The sequence below is a fragment of the Felis catus genome, chromosome B4 (assembly GCF_018350175.1).
Source record: "Felis catus isolate Fca126 chromosome B4, F.catus_Fca126_mat1.0, whole genome shotgun sequence".
NCBI classification, from domain to species: Eukaryota; Metazoa; Chordata; class Mammalia; order Carnivora; family Felidae; genus Felis; species Felis catus.
In genome coordinates this window covers 106,678,309-106,705,272 of record NC_058374.1, presented here as the reverse complement: position 1 = coordinate 106,705,272, position 26,964 = coordinate 106,678,309, and the positions used below count along the sequence as shown (strand labels likewise).

The window sequence follows — 26,964 nt, the reverse complement described above, 5'->3', positions numbered from 1 at the left end:
TCAAATATTATGTTGTTTCACACAAATATTGGATTCAAATCCAGAGGTACTTCATTCTACTTATAAGTTAGGTTCAAAAATGAATATGCATGGCACATATGGTCAAAATTCCCTTCATAATTTTATAAATTACTCTTAAAGAATAAAAAAAAATCTAACTGTTGAGTGATATTTTATATAAATATATAAGCTAACTGGTAGTATTTAGCAGAATACATATATAAATTCTAAGAATTTAAAAATATATATAAGCAAGTGATTTTATATAGTTGAGAAGAGTTAAAGGAACATATGTTGGAATTCCACTGTTCAGATATAGGATATTTATAATCTAGAATATTTGGATTATTTCCTAGAAATTTTAGAAATGATTCAGATCTCTGGATATGATTCAAAGGAATGATATAAAACTTGGTAAAGTTAAGGCTAAAATCAACAACATAAAAACAACAGGTGTTGGAGAGGATGTGGAGAAAGCGGAACCCTCTTGCACTGTTGCTGGGAATGCAAAATGGTGCAGCCACTCTGGAAAACAGTGTGGAAGTTCCTCCAAAGATAAAAATAGAATATCCTATGACCCAGCAATTACATGATAGGGTATTTACCCAAAGAATACAAAATTACTGATTTGAAGAGCATATGCACACCAATGTTTATAGCAGCATTATCAATAATAGCCAAAGTATAGAAAGAGCCTAAATATCCATTGACTGGTGAATGGATAAAAAAGATGTGGTATATATATACAATGCGTATATATACTATACTCAGTCATCAAAAGGAATGAAATCTTGAGGTGCCTGGGTAGTTCAGTTGGTTAAGCATCTGACTCGGTTTTGGCTCAGGTCATGATCTTACTGTTTGTGAGTTTGAGCCCCACGCCTGTCTCTGCACTGACAGTACAGAGCCTGCTCAGAATTCTGTCTCTCTCCCTTTCTCTCTACCCCTCTCCCTCCCCAAAAATAAATAAATTATCTATTAAAAAGGAATGAGGGGCAACTGGGTGGCTCAGTTAGTTAAGCATCCAGCTCTTGGTTTCAGCTCAGGTCATGATCTCATGGTTCTTGAGTTTGAGCCCCACATCGGTCTCTGTGCTGACATTGTAGAGCCGCTTGGGATCCTCCTTGGGATCCTTGGGATATCTATTTTGTACTTAGTAACATAACTTTGTGTGTAAAATTGAAAAGTGAACTTAGTTTATTAATTCATAGGAGAATTCTCCATTATAAATTGACGATATACAAAGCCAATAATACAATTTCAGACAACAATAAGAAGTTGAGTTCCTGAGATGAAAAAACTCTCTCTGTCCTTCCCCTGCTCACTCTCTCTAAATTAATTAAATTAAAAAAATAAAAAAATGAAATCTTGCCATTTGCAACATCGATGGAGCTAGAGTATATTATGCTAAGTGAATTAAGTCAGTAAGAGGAAGACAAATACCATATGATTTCACTCATATGTGGAATTTAAGAAACAAAACAGATGAACATAGGAGAAGGGGTTAAAAAAAGAGAGGTAGGCAAACCATAAGAGACTCTTAACTATAGAAAACTGAGGGTTGATGGAGGGAGGTGATCATTGGATAGGCTAAATGGGTGATGGGTATTAAGGAAGGCATTTTTGATAAGCACTGTGTTTTATGTAAGTGATGAATCACTAAATTCTACTCCTGAAACCAGTATTACTCTATATGTTAACCAGAATTTAAATAAAAGCTTGAAACAAAAACAAAGTAAATAAATAATAAAAAATTGCCAGATTCAGCAAAAAAAAAAGAACTAAAAAAATAAAACTTAGCAAAGTTAAAATAATAAAATGTAAACTTCTACTAAATAAGCATATATTGAAATGATGGAAAAAGGTTAGTAATCTATTTTATGGACATAATGATTTAAAAATCTTTCTAATAAAACTGTATAATGGTTGATCATTTTTATCACTAAATTCTTACAGTTGACCACCAAATTTGATTTTGTTGTGGCTCATCACATTAATATTTATTTATATGCAGTATTCTCACAGATTTCTTTTAATAAGTGATACGATCTTCAACAGAGACAAAAACATAAATTTCATATTCGATATTAAAGTTCTTTAATATAACTAAAGTTTCATTGAGGCTAGTTTAGTAGATAGCTGTTTAATATGTTTAAAGAGTTACTTAAATAAGTTTATATATTTTAAGGTATTTGTTCTGGCTAAAATTAATTTAAAAAGCTGTATTTTAAAAGGTTGTAAAATTAGACACTGAAAACAGAGGTTCTTATTTCACCATGTAATGCTGTTAAACTTTTAAAAGCAGAATTACCATGTGAGTAGCCAAGTTCCTTTATAACGTATTAATCTGAAAAACCACATAAACTGTACACTTGCAACCTGGCACCTTAGAGTATCTTTCCCAATCCAAACACTGTTCCCCAAATAGTGTTTCATAGAGATTTAAAAACTCATAAAGATTTTCAAACTCAGTTGGTGGTCCCTGCATCTTTCAATGGTCCCATTTCCTTGTACATTAAAATTGTAGCTAAGGTAATTCACGCAGAGAAGACTAAGTTATAAATATATGTTAAGACCTCACAATATGTCAGATACTATGCTACGAGCACTATATACATTATCAGTTTTAATCTTTACAAAAATCCTTAGAGATAGTAAGTTTATTCCAGTTATAAAGATGACTCAATTAGAGACCTCTCACCTAAACACAGGCTTCCAGAAAGAGCCTCAATTTCTGATTAGGTTACTACTTTCAGTGTCTGCCATTTGGAATAATAACAGCAAAAGTGATTCAGTGCCAGGCACTGGGCAATATGGTTTACACACTTTATGTTATTTATTTATCCCAATAACCTCAAAAGATAAGTGCTATTATATTCTCCTTTTATAGAGAATGAAGCTAAAGCTCATGAAGATTATGTAAATTTCCCAAGTTTACACAGTTAGAAAATGGAAGTGTGAGAGCGCCTTTCAGCTCTCTCAAACCAAAATTGCAATCAGTGGGTCTGTCTCCCTTCAAAGTTGTAGAGCTTAATGGCTAACTCAGAAGATTCCAACCACATCCAGGAAAACTACAGGAAAACTGTAGGAAACTACAGGAAAAAAACAGTCCAGTACTTCTACTGCTGTGTGACTGCTTTCTTCATATGAAATAGGAATAGGAAGAAATCATTCCTCAAAAGACTGTTGTGGGGTTTAAATGAGAAATTCATTTAATGCACTTAGCACACCATCACTGAGGAGCCCCCACCTTACTCCCTCCACCAACAGAGGAGTAATAAAAACTCTTTCCTCATCATAGTGAAACATAAAGTCAAACTTATTGTCAAGCTTTGCCACAGATTTCTCCCTAAAAAGACTGGGCTTAGAGTTAGATAACTGGTTAAAAGGCATAAATGCTTTGGGACCACAACATAGAAAATAATAAAACCACAGAACACCCAGAATGTAAGTCAACTCATACTGACAAAAATACCAACCATTTGGCTTTAGAATTTCATTAGAAACTTTACCAGACTATGTATCTCAACTAACAACTCAACTGTATTTTATAATTAGGGTATCTATTTTGTATTTAGTAACATAACTTTGTGTGTAAAATTGAAAAGTGAACTTGGTTTATTAATTCATAGGAGAATTCTCAATTATAAATCGACTATACAAAGCCAATAATACAATTTCAGACAACAATAAGGAGTTGAGTTCCTGAGATGAAAAAACTTATTATTTATTCATAGTCCACCATGTTCCAAAAATACCTAACTCATAATCCTTCTTATAAACTATGTAAAACCAAGCAAAATGACATAAATTATAAATGCTTATGAAAACAGAAACTTAAAATATTTCAAATAACTGTACATATTTGATACCATACTTCTTTGGCTAAGGGATTAATTAAAATTTTACTGAGAACTAACCCCTCTGTTTTGCAACAGTTGTCACAGACTATTTATCATGCTATTTTGGCGAAGTTGTTTTTTATTCTCAAAACAAATAACAAAACAAACACCTGTCTGCTTTTTTATTTGATAAGCACTATCCATTTTGTTTTCTTTGTTTTTTTTTTTTTTTTTACAGCTCAAAATACATTTTCATGGCAATGGAAATGTTAATGAAAACTCAATAAATATTTATTGAGTTCCTACTAGAGCAAGATGTGTTGCCAGGTCCTGAGGGGAACAGAAAGGTAAATAAGATTTGCTTTATGACTTCTAAGATTTTACCATATCATCTGTCTGAAATGTAGGCTACATGATGAGACGGAATGGAAAATTAGATTGGAAGGAAAACTAGGGCCAGATCAGGACAATTCTTCCATTAAGAAGAATTGATTAAGATTTTGGATTTAACTATATCATCAGGAGATTTAGTATCAGATAGACCTGGTTTGAATCTGCATACTTCTATCTGGTTAGCAGTGAGATACTAATACAGCCACTATAGGATACTCTCAGATAATATGTTATTTTAAGCTTTAGCTCAAAATAGGGACAGTACTGACTTCTTTTCAGTTATTTGCAGCCATTCTTCTCCCACTTTCCCTTCAAACTTCCCATATTTCTAAAATGTGATATCCCTTAATTTATTCACTCCATTAACTCCTACCCTTTTAGATGTTAACACTTAAATACTCAGAAAATTTATCCATGACATTATATCCATGATGGATCAGTTTCCTTTTTAAAAGCTTACAGTACTCTGTTTCCTTACTTGAAATTATGTTTCTATAATTTATTATATAACAGAATCTGTAATCACTGGGGACAGGGGGTGGTTACTAAGGTGATTTTCTTTTGGTCTACCATGCATTCTTTTTCCTTCCTTCCTTCCTCCTTTTTGTCCTTCCTTGTTCCCTCCCACCCTTCCCTTCAAGGTCAGGCATGATGATAAGTGTTTGTTACTAAAAAGACCCATCACCCAATTAATATGGTTAAAGATCATAAGATGACAAGTTAACAAGTGACAAGTTAAGAACTGTTTATCCTAGTTAAGTTTATTACATATACAATTTAGTCCATTCAAGATGTATTTATTGCATTCCTATTTTGTGCCTAATTCTGTGAGAAAACAAAATGATATAATCTTCAAGGTTTTCTTGGCAATAAGTACATACATATATAATAAATGAGAAATACAAAGGAATATATAATCAAATAACCATACATATCTGCATTATGTTCCTAGCATATTGTCAGCACTCAACAAATATCTGTTCAATCGGCTGATGAATCCAAATGACTAATAACATAAACTCAGATGGGGAAAAAAATCAATATGGACTAGAATACTTGGAACGTTTTCACGGGAAAATGACTTTTCAGTGAGATCTGGAGATGGGGGTAAAATTTAGCTGAGTAGCTTATCATTCATTTTCAGTGCTTAGAGTAGTAACTGCACATAATAGATACACAAAAAATATTTAGAAATAAAACAGAATTGCCAGCACTTGAAGCCCTAATAGAAATGTATTTTAACATAGTTTAGATTTTAAAATCTATGTTGAAAAATTAAGTCCATGAGAAATACATTTCTAGTGAAAAGAAAACAATTGAGACATAATCAGATTTAAGATTTCAGGTATAAATTGCAAAATGCTAATCAGTATTAAAATAGACTAATTCTGTGAAAGCTCTTCAGAAAGAATATTAACAAACCAATATTATATCAGGTAAAATATAAACATTAGGAAGCTCATGGTATAATGAAACCTACCAGGGAGACAATATTTTACTTAAAAATGCAAATTACTGAGATAACTTTCTTAAACTAAAATAACATAAAGTAACAATAGAATAATATTTTGTTTATAAAAAGTAATTGCTTCCAGGTCTCCAAATGTATAATCATGACCTGCACATTATAATTTTCAAACACCACAAATTAAATAAGTAAACCTCCCGGTCTCTGGCATGAGAGACCTTAGATTTAAAATACAGCTTTTAGATTGTCTCTATACAGGAGTAAAAATGAGAACAATATTTTAAAAATTGAACCATCAAAAATGTTTTTTCTCCTTATTTTCCTCCTCTGAATTGTAAGAGAACATTTTTGTTTCATTTGAATAACATCTGAAAAGAAAACATGCCAAAAGAAACTAAACTAGTAGTAGAGTTTAATCCTGAATCCGCATTTTAGATTTAAAATCAACAAAGAAATATAATAATCTATTATTTGATTTAAGTTTATAAACACTTGGGAAGCATCTAAACGTTCTGAGGAGAAAGTAAGGTGAGGAAATAAAATTATTTTCTGTGATTACCAATCACAAAGTCTTCTATGTTTATCATTCAAACAAGTTCCCCCCATTTGTTTTGTTTGTTTTGTTTTCTTAAATACATTGAATTGCATATTGGTCAAGAAAGGGAAAAAAACTGATAATTTTTTCTATACCAGCTTACACTATCAGTATTAGCTGTCCTTTAATGTTTATCTATTTCTGAGACAACACACACACACACACAGAGAGAGAGAGAGAGAGAGAGAGAGAGAGAGAGAGAGAGAAGGAAGGAGGGTGGGAGAGAGAGGCAGAGAGAGAGACGGAGAGAAGAGTGGGGGAGGGGCAGAGAGAGAGAGAGGCAGACAGAGAATCCCAAGCAGGCTCCCCTGTCAGCTCACAGGCCAACATGGGGCTTGAACCCAGGAACAGTGAGATCATGACCTGAGCCAAAACCAAGAGGGGAAGCTTAATCGACTGAGCCACCCAGATGCCCCAGGTGTCTTTTAAAAACACTATTTTCTGGCACAAAAACAGACACTCAGATCAATGGAACAGAATAGAGAACCCAGAAATGGACCCACAAATGTATGGCCAACTAATCTTTGACAAAGCAGGAAAGAATATCCAATGGAATAAAGACAGTCTCTTCAGCAAGCGGTGTTGGGAAAACTGGACAGCGACCTGCAGAAGAATGAACCTGGACCACTTTCTTACACCATACACAAAAATAAGCTCAAAATGGATGAAAGACTAAAAGTAAGACAGGAAGCCATCAAAATTCTTAAGGAGAAAGCAGGCAAAAACATCTTTGATTGTAGCCACAGCAACTTCTTACTCATCACAGCTTCGGAGGCAAGGGAAACAAAAGCCAAAAGGAACTATTGGGCCCTCATCAAAATAAAAAGCTTCTGCACAGCGAAGGAAATAATTAGCAAAACTAAAAGACAATCAATGGAATGGGAGAAGATATTTGCAAACAACATATCAGATAAAGGGTAAGTATCCAAAATCTATAAAGAACTTATCAAACTCAACACCCAAAAAACAAATAATGCAGTGAAGAAATGGGCCAAAGACATGAATAGACACTTCTCCAAAGAAGACATCCAGATGGCCAACCGACACATGAAAACATGCTCAATATCACTCATCATCAGGAAAATACAAATCAAAACAACAATGAGATACCACCTTATACTTGTCAGAATGGCTAACATTAACAACTCAGGCAACAACAGATGTTGGCGAGGATGTGGAGAAATCTCTTTTGCATCTCTTTTGCATTGCCGGTGGGAATGCAATCTGGTGCAGCCACTCTGGAAAACAGTGTGGAGGTTCCTAAAAATAGAATTACCCTACGACCCAGCAATTGCGCTAGTAAGTATTTATCCAAGGGATACAGGTATGCTGTTTCAAAGGGGCACATGCACCCCAGTGTTTATAGCAGCACTATCAACAATAGCCAAAGTATGGAAAGAACCGAAATGACCATCGATAAATGAATAGATAAAGAAGATATGGTATATATATATACAATAGAGTATTACTCGGCAATCAAGAAGAATGAAATCTTACATTTCCAACTGTATGGATGGAACTAGAGGGTATTATGCTAAGCGAAATTAGCATAAGAAGAAACAAATAAAATATCATATGACTTCACTCATATGAGGACTTTAAGATACAAAACAGATGAACATAAGGGAAGGGAAGCAAAAATAATATAAAAAGAGGGAGGGGGACAAAACATAAGAGACTCTTAAATATGGAGAACAAACAGAGGGTTACTGGAGGGGTTGTAGTTGGGGGGATGGGCTAAATGGATAAGGGAAATTAAGGAATCAACTCCTGAAATCATTGTTGGCACTATACAGAAACTAATTTGGATGTAAATTAAAAAAATTAAAAAAAAACACACTATTTTTCACGTCCATGAAGTAAATCTCTTAAAATCAAGAAATCTAATTTGCCAGATTACAGGTGAAACATTTATCTGTGTATTTATTTACCAGTCTCTGGAATATTAAGGGGCATAAATAAATTTTAATCATAACATTAACTCCACAAATATTCAATCTTTGGTATATACTATAATAAAGATCAAATTATCTGTAGGACTCAATTTATTCATGTGTCCTTTGCTTATAAATTATAATCAAGGATTGAATGTTCTTAAATTTACTATGGAATATTTTACATAAAAGCTATTTTTTTTAATTTGTTTTGACAGGTGACAGGTAAGTTGAATATTAAAGTGATTTTAATGTGATGATGTGACTCTTTAATTGCTTTTAAATCACTGCAAACTTATTCTGGTTGGCTAATTTATAATCAACTACTTTTTGTCTACTTATCTTGTCACCTGACATCTTCCAGCCTCCATAAATTTAGCTTGCTCCCTTCTTATACCATCACCTTCTGTGCCACTGGCTTTCTCTTCAGTTTTCTCCTTCTCCTCCAACATTCTGATGGTGAAAAGTGCATGATAACCCACGCTACATGAATTCCCAGCTAATATAAAAGAATCAGATGTGCATAAACAAAGAGAAGCTGGCCAACAAGCCTACTTCTTTCCTAGACTCCTTCTCTAATTCTATTTTTAATGTTCTCTTGTGGAATTCTTCTAGACTTTTTCTTATAAATCATCTATAACCAGTCCTGGCAAGATTAGATACCAGATCAGCTTACTTATACTTTTGGCTGCTATTTTTCCATTTGCTTTTCTGCCACTTCATGAGCCAGTTTAAAATATTTTTTCTTCAGGTAAAAAAGAGCTCTAAAATAACTATTGAGGCCCATTTCACTTTGCTCCTATGGTTTGGTTCTTGGTCTTCTACATGAGGAAGCACTCCCTGCTTTATCTCAAAAATTCCCTTAACTTTGTGTTAATTTAACTTAGACTTAAAATCACTCTGTTCCTACCCCAGTCCCCCATTTTGGAGGTCTCTCCAAATAGCTATCTTTTCTGAAAGTTGCCATTAACTGGAACCATTGCCTCTGGACTATTAATTTACTGTAGCTCAATGACTATGCAATCTGATAGATTTCAGCATCCATCTTTCAGCATCCACGTGCCATATCTATCACTTCTCTTTTTTCTGTAACAACTTTATTGAGACAGAATTCATATGCTACAAATTCACTCATTTAAATATACAGTTCAGTTGTTGGAGTTATTTTCAGAGTTGTACACTCATTACCACTTAATCTTAGAATAGTTTTATTACTGAAAAAGAAACTCTCGATCTTCCCATCTCCTATGTCCTCTCCTCCCAGCCACAGGCAAACACTAATCTGTATAGATTTGTCTTTTTAGGTTACCTATTCTGGACATACATCTTGCTTTTTTCATGGAACAACCCACCCCAAAAATCTCTTCATGGCAGTGTATTGATCTTCCTCAGTTCTTACAGATACAGAGCCCTCCACTGTGTGAATGAATCCTGGCTTATTCAACCAGTCCCTACTGATTGTGAAAGAGTAGAAATGGGATAAATGTCTGTTACAAAGAGTTCCACTGAACAGCTTTGCATATAACATCATTTGTTTTTTTTGCCATTATATCTATGGAATCTATTCTTAGAAGTGGGTTGCTGAGTCAAAGGGTAAATACACATGTAATGTTGCTAGCTGTTGCTAAATTCCCCTCAACCGGGTTTGTGCTATTTTGCATTCTCATAAGCAGAATATGAGGGCACCTGTTTCCCCACAAGCCTTGCAAACCGACCATGCTGTAAATCTTGGATTTTTGTCAGTCTATAAAAAATAATAACAGTGTAATTTTTAGGTGTATTTATCTAATAGAAAATTAACGATTTTAAAGTGTACAATTCAGTGGTATTTAGTCCATTTACAACATTGTACAACCACTAGGTCCTTGAACTTTCATATTTTTACCGTCCTAAAGGAAACCTCTGCACCCATTCATCCTTCATTCCCTCTCCTTAGCCCTTCTATTTAGGCCATTGGTCTATTTTGACCTGTATATGTTTTTTTGTAGATGTTTTTGTATATGTTGTGAAATAAGGGTACAACTTTATTTTATTGCCTATGGATATCCAGTCATCCCATTATCCTTTATTGAAGAGATTATTCTTTCGCCATTGAATGGCCTTGGCAACTTGTTCAGAATCATAGGATTATAGATGTAGTTTATTTCAGGACTCCCAATTCTACTCCATCAGTTTTAATAGCTACCATTATGTCAGTATTACACTGTATTTATTACAGTAGCTTTTTAGCAAATTTTGAAATCGAGAATTGTGAGATTTCCAGGGCCCTAGGTGGCTCAGTCAGTTAAGCATCAGACTCTTGATTTCAGCTCAGGTCATGACCCCATGGTGGTGGGAAGGAGACCCAGGTTGAGCCCTGCAGTGACCATGGAGCCTACGTAAGATTCTGTCTCTCTCCCCCCCTCTGCCCCTCTACCCCACTTCCATACTCTGTCTCTTAAAATAAAAAAAAAATAACTTAAAAATTAGCAAATAAATAAAGGCAAGAACTAAATTATATTTTCAGAAAACAAGATTCTTCACATAGATAATCCTAAAGAAACTACAAAAATGACTAGAATAAAACAATTTAGCAAGATCTCAGGATAGTAGTTTAACTTCTAAATAATTTTCAGATGCTAGCATCACAACCCTGGAAATTATAATTTTAAAATTCCACTAACAGTGTGGGACACAAAAAATTCTTAGAAATATATTTAATAAGGGTGCCCGTGGTCAGTTGGTTAGGTGTCTGACTCTTGATTTCAGCTCAGGTCATGATCTCACGGTTCCTGAGTTTGAGCTCCATGTCGGGCTTTGCACTAAGAGTGGGATACTCTCTCTCTCTCTTTCTCTCTCTCTCTCTTTCTCTCTCTCTCTCTCTCTCTCTCTCTCTCTGCCCCTTCCCTGCTTGTGCATGCACTCTCCCACTCTCAAAATAAATAAACTTAAAAACAGAAATATATTTAATAAAAATCATAAAAGACCTCTAAAAAGAGCATTAAGACTTTAACGTAAGCCTGATAGAGACTACATGTGTTCATTTTATCATTACCTTTAAAACTGCGCATGGATGTAATAAATGTGTTTCACAGGAAGAACAGAGCATTTAGAGAACATTCCTGGCATATATTATCAATCCCTCTAGGTAAAATTCACTTAAATATTATTCTGAATTAATATTTCATCAGGCTAACAGTAGCATCCTAGGCTCAAAAGTATGTGCCTATATTCCAAAGTTACTAAAGTCTGCAATCATGCACATTCAGATAGAATTTATTCCTCACTTACAAATGAGTCAGGTCATATCATTTTCCTGCTTCAAACCTTCTAACAATTTATGTTCAATTCAGATTAAAATCTAAATTTGTATATGGCCAACATGATCTGCTGTATGCCTTCATGATGTGGCCCAGGCCATGGTTTCCCTCTATGTACTCCTCTGTTTATTCTAGCTTTATTGATGTTCCTTAAAAATAACAAGTGTGCTTCCACTTATGTACCCCTAATTTTTCAAACTAGAATTCTTTTCCCACAGTTTGTCACCCTCATTCAGATCTCTGCTCAAATATTACTCCCTCAGAGACACTTGCCTCAACATCTCTCTTAAACTGGAAACTTCTCAAACTCTATCATCTGAACTGTTCTACCTTTTCTATAAAAACCATGAACCTGTCAATTCATTTTACATTTACATTCTATACTTAACATGCATTTTACATACTTTTAAATTTTGTGCCTTCCTAATAGAATATAAACTAAGTTCCACTAAGGTCCATAGGAACACATATATCGTTTCCTTATTGTTATAGCTCTAGGGTTTAAGACTGTACCGTTTACACGATTTGCTATCAATAAACAGTCACTGAAAAAATGAAGTAAGGACAGTTTGGGTCTTTTTCTAAAGACTCCCTAGTTAAGTTCCTCTTGCTAGATATGATTAAATCATCAATCTCATATAATTTTAAAGCATAAAAGATTTACTAGCAGCCCTGTGAAATATCAAGTTGCCCAGGCCCCATATAGCTAAGTTAGTCTACTTTCACAGGATCTCTTTCATGACTCTCAATAGTTTCGCCCTCATGCAAACTTACACATACACACACACACACACACACACACACACACACACACACACGAAATTTTCACAATCTAGCATTAGAGTTTTATGATGTGCTCAGACAGTAACAAACACCAGTTTTCCCAAGGGAAATGTAATTTCTTTGTATCAACATTAGGAGTTATTTCTGGCCAGATTTACTCATTGTGTAATTTTAAATTTAAAAATATTCCCTTTGCAATCGGTATAGTATGATTACATGAGACTGCCAATGGTTATCATAATAACATATCCAACTCCATCTATTTTCCTGAGTAGTTTCATAATTCAGTTAGCTTTTATTGCATTTCATCACAGTCTGCATTACTGCATAAATTCCTTAAGGCATTTCACACATTAATAGTTATTTCATCCCAAAATTTAATCTTGAATATCACTTTATTTAAGTTCCTGTGAAAATGGAATCCATCTGTATATTGACATGACTTTGACAGAAAACAAGTGGTTGCCAAACATTCTGTAGAACTGCACTCAATGCCAGTTTGGTTCTGGCAAAATTAATGGAAAATAAAGCACTAATGAACCCTTCGCCTAGAATAATATTTGATATTTATATAGTTTCTCTCATCAAAAGATATCAAACATGCAATAAGTGAAAATCTTGTTAACCTACAAAAAAATCGCTGCAAGAAAACAAAGTCATGCATTTCTACTCCAATTTCATGCACTTTTCATTCTACCTTTTCAGGGATAGAGGGAGGGCTTTTGAATAACCACACATACAAAGGGGAAAGGAAGCTGTCCCTTATCCACAGAAAAATTATTTAAACCAGATTTGCTCAAACACTGGATTCAAATTAAATTTTGATAGGGTTCTTTAGAGCATTCCACACATGAAGACAGATGTGAATGATTATGTAATTCTTTGAAATGTGTTGTAAATTGATTAAATCTAATATTGGTCAGGAAGTATTTTGTTACACATTTTGCAGTCAAGTATACTATAGTTCCTTGACTGTATCTCAAATAATACACTTTCATGGGTAGCAATGTTATTAGTTCACTCATTCATTGTTCTAAAATTTTTATAAATAAAAACTAAGTAAAAATTAATTTTGGAACTTCAGTTCCTCTGCCCCTGTGGCCTCCTCAGTTGCCAATTACTGGCTTCCTCCCCCTCGTACCTGAAGTCAGAATCCAGTACTTCCCCTTATCCCTCTCTTCCCTCCAGTATTTCCTGTATTACAGTGGTTCTCAATGTGTGGTCCATAGACCAGCAACATTGGTATTAACTGGGTACTGGTTACAAAAGTAAAAATTCAGGCCCCACTCTAGACCCCCTAAATCAGAATCTCTGAGATTGAGCTCAACAGTCAGTATTTTTGATGGTGGTACTGATGCATGCTAATGTTTGAGAATCACTGCTTTATATAATTTCCTTTACCATGCTCATGAAAGTCTTATGTTAGAGGCTTAGATTCATATTTTTTTTCAAAGTAAACAGTGTATATAGCATTCTGTCTGTTGCAGTGCTTAGTGCAGCTATTCTGATTTTTGAAATTTGTCTTGGGAACCTGTATTCAACACAAGAAAGAAATTAAATCAGCCCTTAATTTAGACGAAAAAAAAATCTTAAGATATTTTAGAATGTGTGACCATATAGTATCATTACAGTCTTCATTTTAAACTTCATTTTAAACTTCATTAAACTTTAAAAATAGAAATTAATACAATGTAGACAGATTATAATAGAGGGTAATATGGTAAAATAGCTGGGCTGGTGTGGTCAGGGAAGATTTCTCTAATGATGTAACATTAAGGTTACAAAAGAAAAAAAAGAGGAAACTAGGCCTGTACAGAAAAATGGATAGGGTTTTTGAGGATGCAGAAATTGTAAAACCCAAACCACCATGAAGAGTATGTTGTGTATAAGCAGCTTACAAGTCAACGGGTGCTCGGCACAGTAGACGAGGGGAATGATTAGAAAGATGAGACAGCACACGTGTGTAGAAGCCAGATATGGCTTCATGTAGAATATCACATGTGAAATTCACATGTTACATCAATTCATAGCTGGTCCTTTCTGTTACTTAATGCAGTCCATTGTATCAATGTAGTGCAATTTCTTGATGTAGGGCCTATGAGTCCAAAGTAAGGAGTTTAGATTTCATTGTAAAAAAGGAAGTCTATGGGTGGCAAGCACAAGAGTGACATAAACCACTGATGTCTTTAATAGAGAAAGAAAGATGTTTGTTTGCACCATTATTAATCCAGCTTTGAATGTTCTAATAAGGTGACATTGCATGAAAAGAAAAATGTTTAATAAAATACAAAATGCAAAATTGGCTAACACCTCCATCATATCATGTAACTATCATTTCTTTTTTGTGGTGAGAAAATTTCATACCTGCTCTCAATTTTCAAGTACACAATATACTAATGTTGTTGACTATAATTACAATGCTGTGTATTAGATCTGCAAAACTTCTTCTAACTTGAAGTTTTTACCCTTCATATTGCAATATATACGTATGTATATAAAATTAACATGCTGACATCATAAACTTACACGATGTTTTATGCCAATTATATCTCAATAGAGCTGAAAAAGATACAAGCCTCACAAGCTTATGACTCACCAAGTGTTTAAAAACAAAAAAAAGCACTTCAGAATTGATAATAGCTGACAGAAATGATAATATTACCATTAGAAAGGAAAAAAAAACATTGAAACAGATAACCTTGGTTTCTATTTAAGCAGCATGTAGTACATATTTATGAAAAATAAATAATAAATTTTTGAAAGTTTTTTAGTCTCAATAAGCATCAGACTCCTCACCTAAAGAACAGGGGAAAATAATATATATTTTGCAGGTTTGCACTGAAGATTAAAAATGATAGTACTGCCTATATCTAACATCATCCTCAACAGTGAAAAGCTGAAAGCATTTCCTCTAAGATCAGGAACAAGACAAAGATGCTCACTCTCATCACTCAGGGAATTTCAAACTATATTACAAAGTTACAATGGAATGGAATAATAAGCCCAGATATAAATGTACACACAGACGGTCAATTAAGACAAAAGAACCAAGAATATACAATGGTTAAGGACAGTTTCTTATAAATGGTTTTATTTAAACTGGACAGTCACATGCAAAAGAATGAAACTTGACCACCAACTTATACCATGCACAAAAATTAACTCAAAATGGATTAAGAATTTGGATGTAAGACCTGAAATCAAAAAGCACTAGAAGAAAACATAGGCCATAAGCTCCTTGACATTAGTATGAGAGATGATTTTTGGATTTAACACCTAACCAAAGGCAACAAAAGCAAAAATTAACAATTGGAATTACATCAAACAAAAATTCTACAAAGCAAAGGAAATCATCCACAAAACAAAAAGGCAACCTACTTAATAGGAGAAAAATACTTACAAATTTCATGTCTGATAAGGGGTTAATACCCAAAATATATAAGAACACACACAATAGCAAATTAAAAAATTTTTAAATCTAATTAAAAAATGAACAGAGGATTTGAGTAGCCATTTCTCCACAGAAGACACAGATGGCTATGAAAAGATGTTCAACATCATTAATTACCAGAAAAATGCACATCAAAACCACAATGGGATATCACCTCACTCCTGTTAGGATGGCCATTATCAAAAAGACAATAGATAAATGCTGAAGAGGATGTGGAGAAAAGAGAGCCCTTGTGCACTGCTGGTGAGAACGTAAACTGGTGCAGCCACTGTGGACAAGAGTATGGAGGTTCCTCGAAAAATTAAAAATAGAGCTACCATATGATTCAGAAATGCCACTTCTGGATATTTATCTAAGGAAAACAAAAACACTAAGTCAAAAAGATATATGCAGCCTCATGTTCACTGAGATACAGAAGCAATCTAAGTGTCCACTAACAGATAAGTAGGTAACGAAAATGTGATACACACACCATAGAATATTATCCATTCATAAAAAAAAATGAAATCTTATCAGTTGCAACAAGATGGATGGGTATTTTAATAAGTGAAATAAGTCAGAGAAAGACAAATACTCTATGACCTCACTTGTAAGTGGAATCTAAGTTGTGGACATTTAAAACCACCTTTTACAACTTTCTGTACATTCATCTCTGCAAGTTAAGATTTTTTTTTTATTTTATCAATCCTAGTCTAGAAATATAAATTTAGGGAAGAGCTAAAGAATGCCTGAGGTGTGAATTTTTATTGAAACAGATTTTAGTTTATGGCTAAAAAGCAGCATTAGATTGAATTTGTCTTTTAGTATGATTCCTCCTGAGAAAATACTGACTGATAAGTAAGAATCTATGTATTATCTCTAGGCAAAAACAAAGATTTAGGCAAGTTACCTGGGGCTATTTGAGATGCAAGTTGTCAAAATTAACAAAACTGGAGGCTATGAATCACTTTTTCCCACAAATTTCTTAGGGATGTTCTGTTTTATAATCCTTTGGTTTTTAGTTGTATAACATCTGAATGAATAAATAGCCACATCAAACCTTAAAATAAGCATACTGACTCCACTGGTGCACCTTTAAACACACAGAATGTTGGTGATTATTGGCAATCTAGGAAATGGGTCACTTGCTCATGAAAGCAACTGCAATTCTGTCTCAGTGATCAGAGTGTGGTTTGGAGAAGAACCACTATAACAGAAATATTAGGACAAAAATAAGCAGGCCAACAGCTAGACACCTTGTTCCTCTGGGCATTCCTTACAAGATATCAAGAATACCCCAATACACCTTCTCTCTGTTTTAATCCTTATCATTAAAAAGTCCTATGTGTGAATAAGGATGTTCACCTCTGGTGATGGCGAAATACTTTTAAGCTTACTTATCAAGCTATAGATCTTTCTCAGAGTCTCCTGGAGTAACACTAAGTTATAGTGTTTTCCTTTCTTTAGTAAGCACTAGTAATGTATTTGCCTCTGTAATTTCAGAATATGTGCTTAATTCCTCTTGCCTGACACCAGTTCAGACTTCATATTGCCAAAAATTCCTTTATCCTTTGACTATCAAATAAGATTTTTAATATTTTCAGTTTTCAGAACCTCTGTTTATTTTTCCAATGTTATGTTACTCATGCTAAATCCTTCATTGATGTTATTATCATTGATCAATGTTTTTCAATGTCAATCATTAAATTTCTACCATTATTCTTCTTCCACCTGGGTTATTCAATGTAGAACCAGTAATAGCAAAGGAGTGTGAATACAAGAGGTATTTTCCAAAAATGCATTCTTGCTTCAGTTCTTAAGCATATTACTATTTTGCATCTTTTTAAAAAGTCAGGATGAATTTAAGTGACAAAATATAGAGTGTCATCACCATATGCAATATTTTATACTCTTAAGTTTAACACAAATCTTGTAGCATTTTTTTTTACACCTTTGAGTCTCTTTGAGATCCTGTACAGGGACTTGTAGGTGGTTGTTATGAAGAATTACTGAAACAATGGTTAACACATATAAATTGCCACAAAATACCAGTGGGAAATGATAATGTATTTCTCATTCCCACATCTAAGGGTTGCCTGTGGAGACTCTGCTCCCCATGTTTCATTCTGGGGCCGAGGATAGAGGGGCAGGGTCTTCTCAAGGCATGGTTTCCCTAAGACAATGGCAAACACCGAGGACAGCAACGGCAAAAGCCCAAGCACATTTAAAGGCTCAGTGTGGAATGCATCCACTGACCAAAGCAAGTCACATGGCCAGCCTCAAAGCCAAGAGGTAAGGAAGTATACTCTTCCCATGGAGGGGGCAGTGCTGAGGGCTAAGTAGTATTTGCTGAAAAAATAATCTACTACACTAGTCGAGTGTTTACAAACCCTTTTCAAAAGTTAAAAGTCTAAAAAAGTAAAATAGTAACCAGTATGGCATTAGTGCTTCAGTGAGAAAGACATATTGATTTATTTTCCCATAAAAATGTAATTACATATGGAGATTAGAATCAATTTTTAAATTACATTTTGGGTTAACTGGATTTGAAGACTGGCCTGAAACCAAACCACCATGAATAGTATTATTTATATGTTCCAAGTCATAAAAGTTCAACCTATCAGCACTTTGGGAGGGATAGTAATTTGGGGATAGACTGTAGATGCTGCTGCCGTACTTTTTCATACTTCCCATAGAACACCTAGAATTTTATTTTTATGATGGGGAAAGCTTAGAATATGATGTGAGTTTATTCAGATGTGCATTTTCAGAAGATGTGAGTAAAAACATAGCCCAAAGCACATACCATTTTCTGATATGTTAATAGAAAGTTAGCTTAGAGTATCCTGTTCACCCTCTTCGGTTAGATTTGTGTGTTTGACATTAATTATATGGTCATCTTTTAAAATTATATTCATTTATTTGTGTTAGACAATAGAATTTAACAAAATATACAATGGTTAAATATAACCTTTGAAAGACAAACGAAAGCTCAAATAGGACATGCGATTTTGTACTTCTACTAAAGCCAGTAGATTTGTACTCATGGCATTCTTACTCTGAGCCTTCCAGGTGATCCAGGAGTACACTTTTCAAAAGAACAGTAGTACTATGAGAAAAACACACAAGCAGTGCACGTGCACGCACACACACACATACAGTATACACCTATATATGAACTACTGAAACTGCCTTGATATTCAATCAAGCTCTAGTGCCAACATGAACTTACATCTTAGAAATTCCATTTATCTGTGATTATTGACAAAAATTTTAAAAGTATGCAAAAATCTTAGAAAATTTAATTAAAATGTCTATTTTTTTCATTGATGTATAATGGATTTACAACATTCTATTGGTTTCAGATATACCACATTAATGATTTTATATTTGTAAATATTACAAAATGATCACCACAATAATCCTAGTTAACATCTGTTATCTATTTGAATATATAACTAGTCCTTTCAGATTCTCTAATAGAAGTTCGAAGTTTATATCCACTGTAATAAAAAGTTAACATTATGTTTATTAGTTATTAGTCATTTTTCTTTAATAGATTGAGCTAATTCTAATATTGACATTTCTGACCCAGAAAAATATGTATAAAATTTCATGCCATTTTTTATCACCAGATTTAGGTTTCTATTCAATAATGAACTAATTACAAAGTAACATTTTATAAAAAAAAGTCCATGACATATATACAGGCTGAATTCCATGTAATTTGTTTTGGTATTTGATTCAAAACAACTTGATTTAAGGTACTTTGGCACAAACTGAACGCTATCAAAACATTCTGCCTTACTTGGTCCATAACATATTTTTATTATTTCTCCACATTAACAACTATGGGATACAATAATTAGGACATAAATCATATTAATAATTTTGTGATATCTGATTGTGGCTACCTGTGAACTCTACCAGTGAGCACCACATCTTTACCAACCCTAAGCTCTTTAGTGTCAGCATTTGGAAATCTTTGAAGGCTAAGCAGTTTTTTGTTTGTTTTTAATGTGGCTGTCAGTCTTAATAGTAATTTTCAGAGTAAGAAATATTACCTTGCAAATGGGAACAAAATCCCAATGGCTGGCTAGAGTTTTATAAGTCTAGGTTAAGGAAAATTCTATAATGTTTAATCTGGACCAGTTTTCAGGTCACATGTCAATGCAATATTTTCCTATAAATTAGCAGTTGTGTAAGTAGGACATAGGAGTCTTAAACACAGACAAAATCGAATGTAAATCATTTTTCTCATGTCCATAACTCTCAGCTTCTCTGGTATATGAGATTCATAGTATGCTTAATATAGAATATATCAAGCACCAATGAAGATGATAGAGAGCTTTCAGTCAATCATGGTAATAGAAGTTCTGGCCTTTGGTCTGCATGAAGGATCTGTTTTTATCTATGTCAATATCAGAATTCTATGAAATCTAAATTCTTCTAATTGTTGCTGATTTGTCTCTAGGAGATTTTGTTTCTGTTTTCTGGATATAGTGGTACCAAGTAGGGGAAGGAGAGGGAGATGGGTCCTTAGGGGCTGATCCAAGGTTTTCACTGTCCTACAGTGCCTTTGTGTAAATATTTATGTACTGTATATCTGCTCTGAGCAGAAGCAACACATCCTGGCACGTTTCATATCCCTCTTCGCTCAAAACACAGAGTTACTTTACAGTCATATCATGGGGATAGATTATTGCCAACTACCTCCTCACTTCAGAATAAAAATGTACGTCAGACAAAAACATACAAACACATTTTGAGACTGTCCCTTGGTACATTTCTAACCAATATGCTTGCTCTTTTATTCATATGTGTTGAGTAGTAATGGGAATAAAATATTTGTCTATTAATATGAATGGTAAACATGGTGATATTTAAAAGACATGGTATATTACAAAAATAAACATGATATAATAGTTTAACTTTTTGGAATTATTTTTCAACTTTCATGTCTGTCATTCATACCTGGGTAGCATTTATCATGCATACCAAGACACCCTAGGGAAGGAGTGGCACATTTGTTCGGATGAGGTTTAGTAGGTTCATCCAAAAATCTCAGAAAACAAAATTTAAAATATATCTCAAGAGAGAGTTTCTCTGTCACATAAATGAAGTGGAGATTACTGGCTCTGGGCCAGTGATTTCAACTCCTTAAGAGAGAATTTCTTGGGCTGCTATGTATCCCCTTACATCTTATTGGTGATAATTTAGTACATTGTCACTTACAGGGATGAGGGAATCTGGGAAATATAGTATTTATTCTGGGCAGCAAATCAAAGACTTCTGAAATGTACTTGGGATACTTTAAAGAACTAAAACAGATGCAATCAAATCTACTGGGGGTCAGCTTTGAGAGAACAGAAAAATTAAAAGACAGTAAATTAAGTAAACTAAAAGAAAAAAAAACATTTTGTTGATTAAATAAGTAGATTTGGGTACCTACTAGGCCAACAACATGTTCCAGGTACTGTGATTCATAAGCATGTGCGTGCACACACACACACACACACACACACCGACTTCATGTGACTTACATTTTAGTAGATGAAGACAGGTTTTTGTTTTGTTTTGTTTTGCTCTACTTCCGTAGGTAGACTGATTTTGCTAAAATTGAGGAATCATCCTTTCTCCTGGGAACTCTTTCTGAACCTGACATTCTAATGATGAAGTGGTATGTACTTCCTATCCTATGCCTCTGGCAGTGTGGCATCTGACTCCACATTTCCATTTTGTTAATGGTATAATACTCTTTCTGTTTCTCACATTTATGCATTTTTGTCTCTAATTTGCAGAGAAACAAAATCAGTTCTTTTCTCTGCAAGTTGCTCCATAGCTGCCTTCATTTTTAAAAAACAAAAACAAAAAACATACCAACAAAAACCTCCAAGAAACCCAGGATTTTAATGTCTTAATTCTTTTTCCTTCCACCAACAGATGGGATATTTGCAACATGTTATCCCCTCCCTCACAATCTAAACCCACGCTAAATCCTGGGATTTGTTGGATTTGTTTAAATTCAGTCTATAATAATATTTTCTCTCTTGTGTGTCTATTCAATCTCAAGAATATTTATTAAGCATCAAGACTACACTATTTTTCACCAATTTTGAGACTTTTAGGAGTCCATTACTATATTGTACTTTAACTGCTCTTAAAAACAGTTATAGCTCAGAAAAGTGGCTTTATGACAACATAAAGACTAAATATGAGGGTGCTTCAAAGAGATATATTAAGAAGATGCTGTACCCTATCACTTGTTTAACACACACAAAGTAAGACATATTCCACCTGATATTCCTATAGGAAATATTTGTATCAAAATAATTGGTGAGGATGCTTCTAGCAAAAAAAAAAAAAAAAAGGATTTTCTGTCTAGATAGTACTATAGTTTTCCAAGAACTAGTAACAGGATAATTATACATGTGCATGTTTGTGTGTGTATATGTCTATACCCATAAGCTCACATGCACAAAAAAATATTTGTGAATATATGCATGACAAAAGTAGGTATAAAACAGGATAAAATTAAATTTCTATCAATTAACTTGTAGGCAGACCCATTATATATTTTTTATTCATACACTGTCAAGGAAGTGGTAGATTCATTTATAAAGTATGACTATAAATAAAAACAAAGAATAAAAATCCATGTTTGTACATGTAAGTGTACATATGTGTAAACAATGAGAATTTGGTAAAAGTAGCTAAGAATAAAACCAAGTTCCCTAATATTCATTAATAATTAAGAGTACCTCTTGAAAAATTTTAAGATGCTGTTATTTATGAATTACATTCTTTCCTCTTTGATACCCAGTGAGAGAAAGAAATAAAAATGTAATATATTCAATTAGTATTCAACTTCCGTTTATGTTATTTGCAGAAAATGGAAAACAATTCAGAGGCATAACTACTTGGGCTATGGTTTATATTGGGATTAAATATGTTTAAACATATTTTTCAGATTTCCAACCTGACAAAATAGTTTATACTCTTGGGTAGTTCCTTCTTTTTCAAATTTAGCTTTCTGAACTTGGCAATATGTTTAGAGGAATATTAATGTGTATAAAATTTAGATTTTATAAAGTAAGTCATCCATTCACCATAAATAATATTATGCCATGAATTTTAAATTCAATTTCAGAATTTTGGTTGGCTGTGACTGCCAAGATCATACTACAATCAGGCTTATTTCTGAGTTAGTAATGTGGCCTTTAGTTATTGCATGCAAGATGGAGACGCTGATCCTCAAAATACTTAGAGATATATTGGTCCTCACCAAGTTTTAAATTGCTACTGTAATTAGAGCAGAAAGAACATACTTTCTGCCAGTTATGTTAATATGTGTCTCTGAAAAACTCTATAAACTGGCTTCCCACTTTAAATATATTCCAGTGATGGTTTATCATGCTTATAGACTGGGGCCAGGCATCTGCCCAGATGGCCTAATCCTTAATGAAGGACTACTTTTCAACAGAAGCTGGCAGTGCGTAGACAGCTCAGTGTTGTGTATTTACACACCTCCAGGACGCTGCTTCAGCGTCTGCGGGACGTCTCCGTATCATCTCCCCATTCCAGACTTGAGTCTACGTGCACAAATAATTTCATTTCCACCAAATATGGCATTAAGATCTGCGTATCTTTCAAACAAGGAGGAGATACATGAAAATGGCCTCGAGGCATTTACAATTACTTCACTTTAAGCTTTAGATTTCGTGTGGTTCAGATTTTCCTATAGAAATAGTCATCGTGTTTTGGGCCACTCTCAGCCTCTGGATAATCGATAATCAGCTAGAAATGCCTGAGGACACTCACTGGGGCCCAAGCGGCGACCACCCCCACCCTAACATTTCCCTCTGGGAGTCAGCTGCGTGGCTGACCCGTGTTGTGACTCTTACTATGCCTGCGAGACCCACCTCCACGACAACCTTCAGGAACCTTCGAAAAAGAAAACGAGGTTTATTACTCACCCGTCCTGAAGGAACCTGAGCACCGCCTGAGGTCACAGGTAGGGCGCGAGACCACGTGCCTCGGGTTCGGCTTTTATCCGGGTGGAGGGCGGGCGGTTCTGGTTTCCGCGTCGCGGGCTTGAAGTGTATTGGTGACTTTAAAACAGAAGCGCGAAAATTAAAGCGCCAGCGTCAAAGAGCTAGAAGGGAGAAACCAATGAGGAAAGCCACGCAGGAAAAAGGAGCAGTCAAACCAGGGACCGCTCAACAAAAGAAACAAAAGAAACTTGGCCTTCCGGTCCAAACCGCCACCTGTCAGGTGCTTACGCTTCACATGGAGTCACGGGATGTTACCAAAGTATTGCCAAGAAGCTCCAGGTGCCCTTCGCGGCTTCCTGTTAGGTTGCCTCTCACAGAATTAGAGTACAAAATCAAATCCAGGAATTTGGCTTCGTCGTAGTGCGTGTATGGTTGCTATTTGACTCGTGTAAATCTGTGTCCTCAGCAATTCAGGACGCGGAGCTATTTCGACACCACAAAGATCTTCCTCAGGCTACCCTTTATAGTCACTCACTGCGTTGCTCTCCCCTTCCCCTCCCTAACCCATGGCAATCACTAAACCATTTTCCATCTTTATAATTTTGTCATTCAAACAGAACGTACACAATGGGTTAGTTTTTTGGTTTGTTTTTGCTTCCTCACCACAATGCGCGGGAGACCCATCCAAGTTGTGTTTATCGGTAATTCATTCCTTTTCTTTTTTATTTTTTTAAGATTTTTTTTTTTAAGTTCACTTATTTATTTTCAAAGGGAGAGGGCCAGTGGGGGAGGGGCAGAGAGGGAGCGGGGAAAGTAGCGCTCAGGCTCTGCATTGTAAGCACTGAGCTGGGCGCAGGCCTCAAACTCACCAACTGTGACATCATGACCTGAACTGAAATCAACAGGGTGTCGCTTAAGGGACTGAGCCACCCAGGCACCCAGTTCATTCCTTCCTATTACTGAGTAGTATTTCACGATATGGAGGTACTATCATTTGTTCACCCATTCACCTATGAAAAGATATGTTAGTTTCCAGATTTTGGTTACTTGCTGCTATGAACATTCATTTACAGGTTTTTGTATAGATTTAAGTTTTTATTTCTCTGGGATAATGTCCAGAAGTACAATTTCTGGGTCATGTAGTAAATATATGTGTGTGTTTTTTTTAATAAATTGCCAAATATTTTCCAGAGTGGCTATAACATTTTACATTCACATCAGCAGTATATGGACAATCCAGTTTCTCTATCTTTGCCAGCAACTGATATTGTCAGGTTAAAAAAAAAAATTAACCGTTCTAAAGATATCTAGTGATATTATAGTTATAATTTGCATTTCCCTTGGCTGGTTATGCCGAGTTATATCTTTTCTTGTGCTTGCTGCCTTCTTTATGTCTTCTTCAGTGAAATGTCCCTTCATGTGTTGTGTCTCCTTTGTAATTGTCTTGTTTTTAACTAGTGAGTGTTTAGAGTTCTTTATTCTAGATATGATTTCATTATGATATGTAATTTGCAAATATTTCCCCCTAGTCTGTAGCCTAATTTCTTATTATTTTTATAAGCCCTTTCACAGAACTAAAATTTTAATTTTTACGAACTCCAAGGTACAATTTTTTTTCACTTTTATGGATCATGTTTGTGTCAAGTCTAAGAACTTTTTGTCTATACCTGGGTCCTGAAGAATTTCTCCTGCTTTTTTCTAAAAGTTTTACAGTTTGATGTATTTCATTTAAGTCCATGGTCCATTTTTGAGTTAATTTGTATAAAATTGATAAAGTTTAGGGTGAGGTTCACTTATTTGCCTATAGATTTCCTATTGTTCCAGCAACTATTTACTTCAAAGTCTATCCTTTCTCCATTGATTTACATTTGCATCTTTGTCAAAACCACTTGGCCGTACTTTTATGGGGGTATTCCTGGGTTCCCTATTCTGTTCTCTTGATTTCTGCATACACCTTCTACCAATAGCACACGGTCGTGATTACTGTAGCTATATCATAGGTACTAAAATCAGAGTGATTTACCCCACGTTATTTTTTATCTTTAAAATTGTGTTTCAAAATGGTTCTCTTGCCTTTTTCAAACAAATTTCAGAAAACTCTTGTTTATAACTACAAAAGATCTTACTGTGATTTGATAGGAATTGGTGGGAGTGAAAGCCCAGTCTCTTCATGATCTCTACTTAAACGCTATGGAGGGTTGAGAGGGAAGATCTTACTGTCCAGTGGGGTAAAAAAAATCCCTGTTCCCCTAGTAATCCTTCTCTGATACTTCTGTGTGGAGAGGGGGGATTGGACCAGCTCACTGCAACCGGGTAAGGATGGATAACTACATTCTCTACATGGTCTTTGCTGGCAAAGTTGGAGGAGGACAGTTTTTCTGTAGTGTTTAACTGGAATAGAGATATTATTATCTAAAAGTTTTCTGTCTTAGGGCACCTTCGTGGCTCAGTTGGTTGAGCATTAGATTCTGGGTCATGATCTGACAGTTTGTGGGATCGAGCCCCACGTCAGACTGTGTTGACAGTGCAGAGCCTGCTTTTAATTCCCTCTCTCCCTCTCTGTCTGCCCCTCCCCTGCTCCCCTACCCCCATCAAAATAAAAAATAACAAAATAAAATAAAAGTTTTCTGTATTGCTAAGCTCCTTCTCTGTCTGATCCTTTGACTAGAGAGAATGGATTTACAGGGTTTTGTTTAGGTGATTTTTAATTTTTTGTCTGTGCTTATTGGTGTTTGGGGATTGCTAGCTTACTCCACCCCAAGTCTAAGATATATGAGGCAAAATAAAGCTCCCCCAAAATGATACTCACCAGTGTGTCATTCCTTGTATTAGTATTCCATCAGTCTTCTCTCCACCTTTCAGTCTTATGTTGCTTTATATATGATGTTCTCATTGTTTACTTGTACATAGTAGGATGCCTAGGGAAAAGTACATCTATTCCATCTTCCTGAAAGCCTGTGTCACAAATTTATCTTTTAATGTTACCCTGTACTGTGGCCTGTACTGTGCTAGGAAAAGAAGGTTTAGACTTCAAGGGAATTATTTTCTACTAGAGAAGGAACAAACCTAGACAGATTATTTCTAAATGACATAAGTTGGAAGAAATAGATATATACCCTTACCAAGGAGAAGTCAGTGGAGGGCTACTCAACTAAACCTAGAAGTTTAGGGAAAATTTCTTTTTTTTAAATTTTATTTATTTTTGAGAGAGACAGAGACAGAATGC

The 26,964-nt window shown here is 34.7% G+C and overlaps 1 long non-coding RNA gene across 4 annotated transcripts in view; it reads right to left on the bottom strand.

Moving 5' to 3' along the window:
- Positions 1 to 24,680, bottom strand: part of LOC109501696 — a 529,863-nt gene extending 505,183 nt beyond the window's left edge. For all 4 annotated transcript variants that reach the window (XR_006600911.1, XR_006600912.1, XR_002744133.2 and 1 more), the window contains exon 1: positions 23,721 to 24,680. This is a non-coding gene — a long non-coding RNA (uncharacterized LOC109501696). The remainder of the gene's footprint in view (positions 1 to 23,720) is intronic.
- Between the last annotated feature and the right edge of the window lie 2,284 nt (positions 24,681 to 26,964).